An 8,940-nucleotide genomic window follows, 5' to 3' on the forward strand; every position below is an offset into this window, starting at 1 on the left:
CTGTCAGCACTGAAGTTTATGATCCCAAGAGCTTTACACTCAGACCTCTAAATGGAGGCAACGTTGGGTTTGTCCGGTGGTCTTGTGAAAGCGCTGGGTGACCTGAATGTCCGTCACTGCACTGGAAACCAAAGTCTTGTGTTCCTCATTTTCACAGCGCACAGCAAGGTTAGCAGAACACTTCCTTCCCTTTTCTCTGGAGAGCATCACTAACTTCAGACAATATCCAACAGCAGAGCCAATCAAATGATTCAAGGGAAAGTGATGGGCTGCCAATGGAAATACTTTTAAAATTTTCCCCACATGGCTTTGCCATTGATCAAGAATTTTACCGTCTTCGTCTTGAGCAGTCTGGGTTGTGGCGTCACTTCCCACCTTTCTTGAAACAGTAACTTCTTGCTTTCTCTTAAAAAGATAAAGGCCTTTTTTAGACGCAAGAGGGGCCAGGAGACTTACCAAGATGACAGATCATTAGGCAATATTTTCAAGGATCTGCTGATTCCTTTTCTAAGAGAAGAGTACAGATGTCCTTCAAACTGCAGAATCACAGAGTTTGATCTCATTAGAAAAAGAACAATTGTACAAAATAGGTATTATACCGCCACTAGGTGCCAGGGTCTGTTGTAGGTGCTACAAGCATGAACAAACCCACAAAATCTTGCACAAGTAGAGCTTACATTCTGGTGGGAGAACACAGTTTGAGCATATAAACAACATGTTGGGTAGGGACAAATGCTATGATTACGTGACTCGTTAGGCTCTTTGGCTCCCATAATCTCGGGTCAACCTCACAATAACTCAGTGAAGTAGGCAGGTCAGGCAATGTGACTGGCCAAGCTCACGTGGGCTGGTAAAAACCTGGACTGAAATCTGCGGTCAGGTCCCAAGTCTCAGGTTTTTTCTAATAGCACACTGACCCTGGAAATGGGTAAAAACAGTCATCCAGCGACCTCCTTCAGAGCCTAGAATAAGAAAAGAAAAGCTTTTCTACAAGTGCAGTTTTTGGTTGGGTTCTAGTATGTTTCCCTATGCGACCTCTTTCCTCAGATGGGGACGAGAAAGCAGAATGGCTGAAAATGCCTATTCTCAGCCTGGAAGACCTAGTGTCTCTAAGTGGAGCTGCTAGAAATATACACGCTGGGAGGTTTAAGGAATTCTATCTGCAAGGCTGTCCCAGAGATGATAGAGAAGGCTAAAGAACTGTCGTGGGAAGTCGCCTATACCCTTCTGATTCTCCACTAGGTAGGTGCCATTTTTTTATTCTGAAAAAAAATCTGTCATGACAAGATAACATAGGTATTATTTAGTTGAAAGAATAGTTAGAAAACAAAGTTCTGGTTTTTCTTTTCTAGTGAAGGAAAACCCCATGACAGTCCAACGTTCATTGGATGCTGTTACTGGCACACACTGTGCTGGGTGTGTTTCGTTAGCTATAACTGACCTTACTGGCTTACCGAACTCTGTCTTAAGGATATTAGGGTGCTTGACTATTTAACAGAAATGTATAGTATATTACCTCAGTTATTATGTGATAGTATCTTTGTTATAAAGCCTTCTGGGCACTCGGCTTCTCTCAGAGTTAAAACACAAAATGTGACATTTTGGCATGGCTGTTTTGATGAAATGACATTTTGACCTCATGACCCTTAAAAAAAATACGTCTTCAGACTTTAAAAAAACTACTAGGTAGGATGATACAGATGTATTCACTTTATGCCTACCCTACCACTTTCTTCACACATTCCCCATCTCTGACCACCCAAGGTCAAGGGCATGATTAGGTTTAAATACAAAATGAGGCTCAGGAAACATCCACAAAGTGTTTTGCTTCAATTCCAAGCTCTAAGCTGTTGGACTGGATACAGCCTTTTCTTTCCCCTCATTTCCCTCTTTAGACATCCCTTTCTAGATATAGTATTCCCCTGTTTCCTAACGTCTCACACCAATATACCTGGAAAAAAATTTGCCCAAAGACTTACCTCTGTGGACAAGCACTGTGACCTAGTGGAACAAGGCTGGGTTTGTAGTCCACATGCCTGGGGGGTAAAACCCCAGCTTTGCTCCTGACCAGACATGTGATTTTGGAACAGACGCCTCACCTCTCTGAGCTCAAGTTTCTTAATTGTAAAATAGAAATAACAATCCTGACTTCACAAGGTTGTTGTGAAAATCAGATGAATTAATGAATCTAAAAAAGCCTGGTATGTTGTAGGCACTCAAGAAACAGATTTCCTTTCTCTTCCCCTGTAGTGTGAATGCATTCTGCTACATTAACTCTTTTAAGCCTTTCCATTTTACCCCTTTTTATTCCTTTTGTTTCCATTTGTTCAGTAAACATTTATCGAATGCCAACTCGAGGCACTGGAGAGACAACAATCAACAAAATTGACCCTCTCTGCTCTCTAGAAACTCCCAGGCTTGATAGGACAGTGTTGCAAGTGCTCTGAAATGGGAGGTGGCAGCCATGCAGGCTTGTGCAGGGGGTTAAGGAGGATTTGGGGAACAAAGTGGCATCTGAGCAAAGATCTATAGAATGAGTAGGGATTAAGGCAGGTAAGCAGAGAAAAGAGGGAATAGGAGGTGGCCAAGTCCAGAAGAAAAACCTTGGAATAGTCAGGGACCTGGAATAAGCTGTCTCAGAGAGAAAGGGTGTGGAGTGAAGAAACTCAACCATAGTTCCGTTCAACATTAAACATGGTTCATGGACCTGTGCTAACTATAGAAGGAAGAGATTTGGTCCCTATAACAAGGAAGTGGGAAGAGCCGTAAATCATTCTTCCTTAGGACTTTGAATTCCAGAAAATGGTGGAGACCTGCTTTTATTAAACTACAGAAACTGAGGGCTTTCTTTCAATCAACAGGATGGTGCATTTGAGCACTCCCCCTAGTGGGCAACTCCCACCTTTCTGTCTTCGTTGCCCCAAGTGATGCCCATCAACCTTGATCTCGTGGGGGAGAGTTTGTAGGGACACACAAGGCTCTTAGTGTTCTCCGCCCTTTCCTTCCTTAGATCCAGTTTCCAGCCTCTGGAACCTTCCTTTTCTCTTGGAGATCATACTGCAGCTATATGTGCTGGCCAGATGTCCCCACTCTCCCTCTGGAAGCCCTACAGATGCAGGGCTTCTCAGCAAAGATGAGGGAGGCCTATAGTCCTCCAGATAACTGAGGGCACAGGGTTCCAAGTAAAATCTTCAGAGACTCACTGGCTTCCTCAATGGGATTATATTTCCCTGTGACTCCCTTCCACACAATTATACTCACAATCAAATGCAACACCAAACCCTGCATTTGCAAGGAATATGACCTTTGCTGAGCTAATTTTTAGCCATCCTTTTTTCTTGGCTTGCTCTACTTTGTTTATCAAAAATCTTCATTAATGATTAACTAACCACGAGGTTTAAATAGGCCTTAGTCATTCTGAGGCAGGTAAGACAAGTTGCTAAAGCCCAGTTGTTTCTGAGATGACCTTGCTGGGGGCGCTGGGTCAAGACATTTTGAGCTTACAGTATTATGATAACACTCGGCTATGGCAGTGTTTTTGTGGGGATTTTTCCTCTCTGTTTTCAGGACCTCTGTTCTAAACTGTGGTGGCACCAGGAAATGGTATTTCTATCAGCCTGGCCAGCTTCACCACAACCCTGATTCAAATATGGCCGCTTGACATTTTCTCAATCTTCCACAAAGTGCTAAGCAAACTCAGCTCCTGACAGGCCCCTAATCTCTTCTTTACAAATAAGATGCTCACCTAAGAGGAGAAATTCTGGGAGTGTGACTGAGTCTAACTGTGCTGTAGTATTTCTAGAAAGAAGCATTTAAAACATTAGAGACAATAGCGAAAAGAATCTATTTAGCATAATTTCCTGACACCTAACTGTGAATATTCCCTGACCTCATCTTATTCCCTATTTTTCTTATGCTTAGGAATAAGCCTTAGAGGGTGATCACTCAGCAGGAGATAAGAATAATGGCCAACAGTAACTCATTCTATGCTGATTGAATACTTACTACGTGTCAAGTTGTTTACATGGATTTTGTTAAAAACTTTTTATTAAAAATAATGTAGATATAGAATTGTACACATATCATATTTTTAGAGATCGAATACATCCCTGTCACCAGCACCCAGATGAAAAACATGACCACCATGCCAGAAGCTTACCTATGGCCTTGTCCAGTCACTACCTCCTCACCAAGGGTAACCACCACTCTGATCTCTAATGACATAGTTTTGCATGGGTCATTTTTGTCATACTTGAGATAGCTGCTACTATTATCCCTTTTCCAGGAAAAAAGCAAGGAGGCAGAAAGAGGTTTAATAACTTCCCTAAGGTCACGTAGCTAGTAAGTGAAAGAGCCTGAATTTGAACCCAGCTTATCTAACTCCAGTGTTGGGAACAACTGTGGGTGAGTACTGGTAGGGGGTAATTATAATACCCATTTTGTAAGGACTCAAAGTCATTTGTTTCTTCTAGAAGTTTACACTGATCTCCTAACAGTCACTTCACAATAAAGGTTATTGGAAAGTAGAGATAAAAACCCAGCATCCACGGCTGAGCAAGGGGCACAAAACTTTTGAAGTGTCCAGGCCCTGTGGGATTGCCCTTCTACATTTTTTTTATTCCTTGTGGCTTCCAAATCTCTTGCATGCTAGCATACCCTTTATCAAACTCCACTCTCGGGAAGGGGAGAAATGAGTTAATTCCTATGGAGTTAGAAGTTTTTCACTAAACGCAAATCCCTTGTTCAGTATACTGAGGAATAAAGCTCTAATTTTGACATTTAAGATTATACCCAGTACAATACAGAGAATAACTTCAAGGATCAGGAGGTCCTCCACATGCCCTCACCACGTATTACAGCCCAGTCTAGGGAGCTTGGCCTAAGACTTCTGAGTTGCCAGGGGTCACATAATTAGACCCTTGGAGAGTTAATTGAATAATGTTAAGGACCAGTAGCCAAAATATGAGACATACTGAATAAAATCTTGGAAAAATATGCCAATCAAGGCACTTCTTTATTCTAAAATGCTAATATTATTATTATCTTACCTTTGAATAGCATTTCACTGTCCACAGAAGGCTTTCTTCAGCTCTACCTCACTTGAGCCTCAGGACAATTGTTAAGACAATTACAAAAGATATTCTTCTCCTTTCCCTTCTCCTCATTCATTCATTTGTTTATTCAACAAATGGTTTTTTGGGGAGGGTTTTGGGGTTTTGTTGTTGTCTGAGCATCTGTTGTGTGCTAGGCGTTGTGCTGGGACCTTAAGAAACAATGGTGAACATTATTATCTCCATTTTATCAAGGAAGAAATTGAAGATGTCACCCAAGATGACAGTGATACTCTAAATTACATAATATAGTGTGACTGTTTGCACTGTGCCAAAGACTTTAAACACAGCATCTCATTAAGACCTCATGACAACTGTATGAGGCAATTACCATTATTTTAAGTCCCATTTCGCGAACGTAGAAACTGAGGGGCAGAGAGAAGTTAAATGGCCACTGAGGCCTCACAGCTGTGTGGATGGAAGAGCCGGCATCCACACCCTTGTTGGGTCTGACTCTGAAAATGAGAGCATAAGCATGACCTTACAGATTCAGTAACCAACGTCCCATTTGGGCCCTAACTCACAGGAGCTTTGACTCTGAGGCAAGCAATAGAAGGATAAGAGCTCTATGGTTCTGTGGGATACTGGAAAGGGACTTAGTTGAGCCCTACTTCTTGGGCAAAACAGGTATTTCAATGGATCTCTCAGAACAGCTTTTTCACCCAAATGTTAAATATGGCCATTCAAATGGAACTTGGAATTTGAAGTTTTAAAAAAACATACTACAATATCTTGATGCTTTCATTCACTCTGCCCTGAATAGAACTAGGTTATCCCACTGACAGAAGGGAGATTGGCCTTTGAAGACTTCACTTCAGCTTTTTAGAACGTTCCCCCTCATAACCTGTTTCTGTACCTCATTCCCCCCAAGGTTGGTCTCACTAAGGTTAATCACATGACGTAGTGTCTGGCTCCTTGTGTTTTCAGATTTCAGTGAGAAGAGACAGCATCCCATTTTTTTTTGTATGGAGCACCAGCAACACCCTAGTACTGTGCTGCAATAAGAACACTGGCACAGGCAGCCTCCTCAGGGGTCTCCTTGCCTCCATTCTTACTCCCTTTCCATTTTCTATGCATCCTCCACACGGAAGCCAGAGTGATCTTCCTAAAATCAAACTGGAATGATACATCAGAAGTCAGTGGCATCTCCGTGTTGACTGCACAAAGTTCAGACACTAGCTTACAATACACATCGCCCTCTATAACTTGGCCTCTGTGCAGCCTTCTAGAATTATTTCCTGCTTGTCACATACAGGCAGAACTGACATTCAGGCGATATGCCCCAATATGGTCATTCTAGTCATTTACCTCCAGTGTCCCCTCTAACTGACCAGAGCCTGCGCTGGTGGCTGAAGATTTTGACTCTGTTGCTTTCACCTGGTTACCATTCTTTCCAATTACAACAATCTTCAGTTCTTTGTTCAATTCATTAATTTTTTGAACATCAAGTATAGAGTAAGCATTGTGCTAGGTGCTCAAGATAGAGAGCTAAAAGTCCTACTCTCAAGAAAGTTCTGGTCCAGTGGGAGAGCTGTTAGGACAGAAAGATATTCGAGTACTTGTGAGGCACTGAGGAAGGACACTTAGGCCAGACTTGGTGTTCAGGGAGCTGTTCCTGGAAAGGGGGAAACCATTTATGCTGGGTTCTGAAGGCTGAGAATGGGCAGAAAGAATCTTGATAAAGGGAGCAATTGACCTGTAAACAGCACCAAAGAAATAAAGGGTAAATAGATAGAGATGAGACTAGTGATATAAGATTGAGGAGAGAGGCTGCTAGTGTGTGTGTGTGTGTGTGTGTGTGTGTGTGTGTGTGTCTGATGGGAGAAGATGCATTCAGTACAGAGCTGGCCATTCAGGAGCATGATTCCATCCTGACCACAGTGGGGAATCGATAATTGATTGTCATCAAAGAAGTGACTTGATCAGAACCACATTTTAGAGAGAATGCTCTGGTCACATCATGTAGAATAGACTGGAAGGGAAGAACAAAAGGAAGGAGATCAGGAGGCTGTTGCAGGAAACAGTTTAGAGATGAGAGTAGGCTGGATTAAGGCACTAGCAAATGGGTTACTGACAGAATGGACTCGAGAGGTGTTACGTTAAAGTCAACTAGTCTGGTGACTAATTAGTAATGGGGCAATGGGAAATGAAAAATAACTCCCAAGTATATGGCCTGGGTAATTGGGTAGTGGCACAGTTTTATATAGCTAACATCATAGAGAACTGTGTTAAGCACTTAACATAAATTGACCCATTTAATCCTCTTAACAACTCCATGACATATTATTCTTGTTGTTGTTGTTGTTGTTGTTGTTGTTAGGGTTAGGGTTAGGATATGTGCCTGGTATTCTGCAGTTCTGAGACCTCTCCAGAGAATAAAACCCCAGACTTCTGCTGAGGTGACAGTAGACATAGCAGCCATCTACCCAGCTGAGGCAAGGAGGGGATTTGGAGCTCTAAATGCTCTTTAAATAGAAATTCAATTGGTCCTTCTGTTTTTACATGAGATATTATTCTTACCTCCATTTTAGAAACAGGGAACCTGAGTCACAGAGGGGTTAAGTTGTCCACTGTCACATAGCTAGTGACAGAATCAGGATTTAGACACAACAGATGATCTGAGTACAGAATCCACATTCTTAACCAGACCACTGGATTTCAATTTATTTAATTGAAGGGTATAGAGGAAGTAGCAAATTTGGCCAAGCACATGACAAGCTCATTCTGGGGATGTGTTGAGCTTGAGACACCTGTAGAGACTCCAGGCAAGGTCCAGAAGGTAATTGGCTATATAAAGTTGGGTTAAAACCATGGGTTTTAAAAAGATGACTCTTGGGGCGCCTGGGTGGCTCAGTCAGTTAAGCGTCCAACTTCGGCTCAGGTCACGATCTCGCACTCCGTGAGTTCGAGCCCCGCATCCGGCTCTGGGCTGACAGCTCAGAGCCTGGAGCCTGCTTCAGATTCTGTGTCTCTCTCTCTCTCTGGCCCTCCCCTGCTCACGCTCTGTCTCACTCTCTCTCTTAAAAATAAATGAACATTAAAAAAAAAAAAAGATGACTATAACAAAATATTATTTCTGGAAAATTTCAATGAATGCATTTTTTACTTGATTTAAATCATAGTGCTCTGGGACTCCTCATACATGGGATCAAGGGGATTCAATGATTCAAAAAGTGAGATGCCAGTCAGTTTCTTTTCAGTCCATTGTTAAGACTAGTTTTGAGAGTCAGGTATTATCAAAAGAGAAACAGAATTTCTGAATTGTGACAACTCCCTTTTCAAGGGCCAGTTCTGTCAAGTCAGACCATTGATCACTGTCAGGATTGTTCACCTGACAGCACAGTCAATATCCACTCTGATTGACCAGCATCCACTGTGATCCGTGGATTCTGTGTTATACCCACCCAACAGGAAGGGAGGGGGAGGGGGCAAAATGTAAGAGAAGGATAGGAATCAGTGGCAAAAGTTCCAAACCAGAGTCAAAAAAAAAAAAAAAACTTGTTAAAAGGAAGAGCCTGGATTTTTAAAATATCTTGGTGCAGAGAAGCAGGATGAGATAACCCAAATACAATAGGGACCCAGACATGTCCAAAGAAAGTCAAAGAATATTGCAGCCAGTACTCTACTTCTCTGTCAAATTCAACACGGCCTAAGAAGCAGAATAATGTTTTGGAGCCAGGTGACTGAATAGATATTTCCAAGATAGTGCTACAGGTTCTAGGTTCTTCACAATCTTATTATGATGTTTTCCCACATGCTCCCACATGTCTCCAACTCCCCACCCCTACCATGCCCCACTTGCCCAGTGGGGAAGGGAACATACCAGAGT

The sequence above is a fragment of the Panthera leo genome, chromosome B1 (assembly GCF_018350215.1).
Source record: "Panthera leo isolate Ple1 chromosome B1, P.leo_Ple1_pat1.1, whole genome shotgun sequence".
Lineage (NCBI taxonomy): Eukaryota > Metazoa > Chordata > Mammalia > Carnivora > Felidae > Panthera > Panthera leo.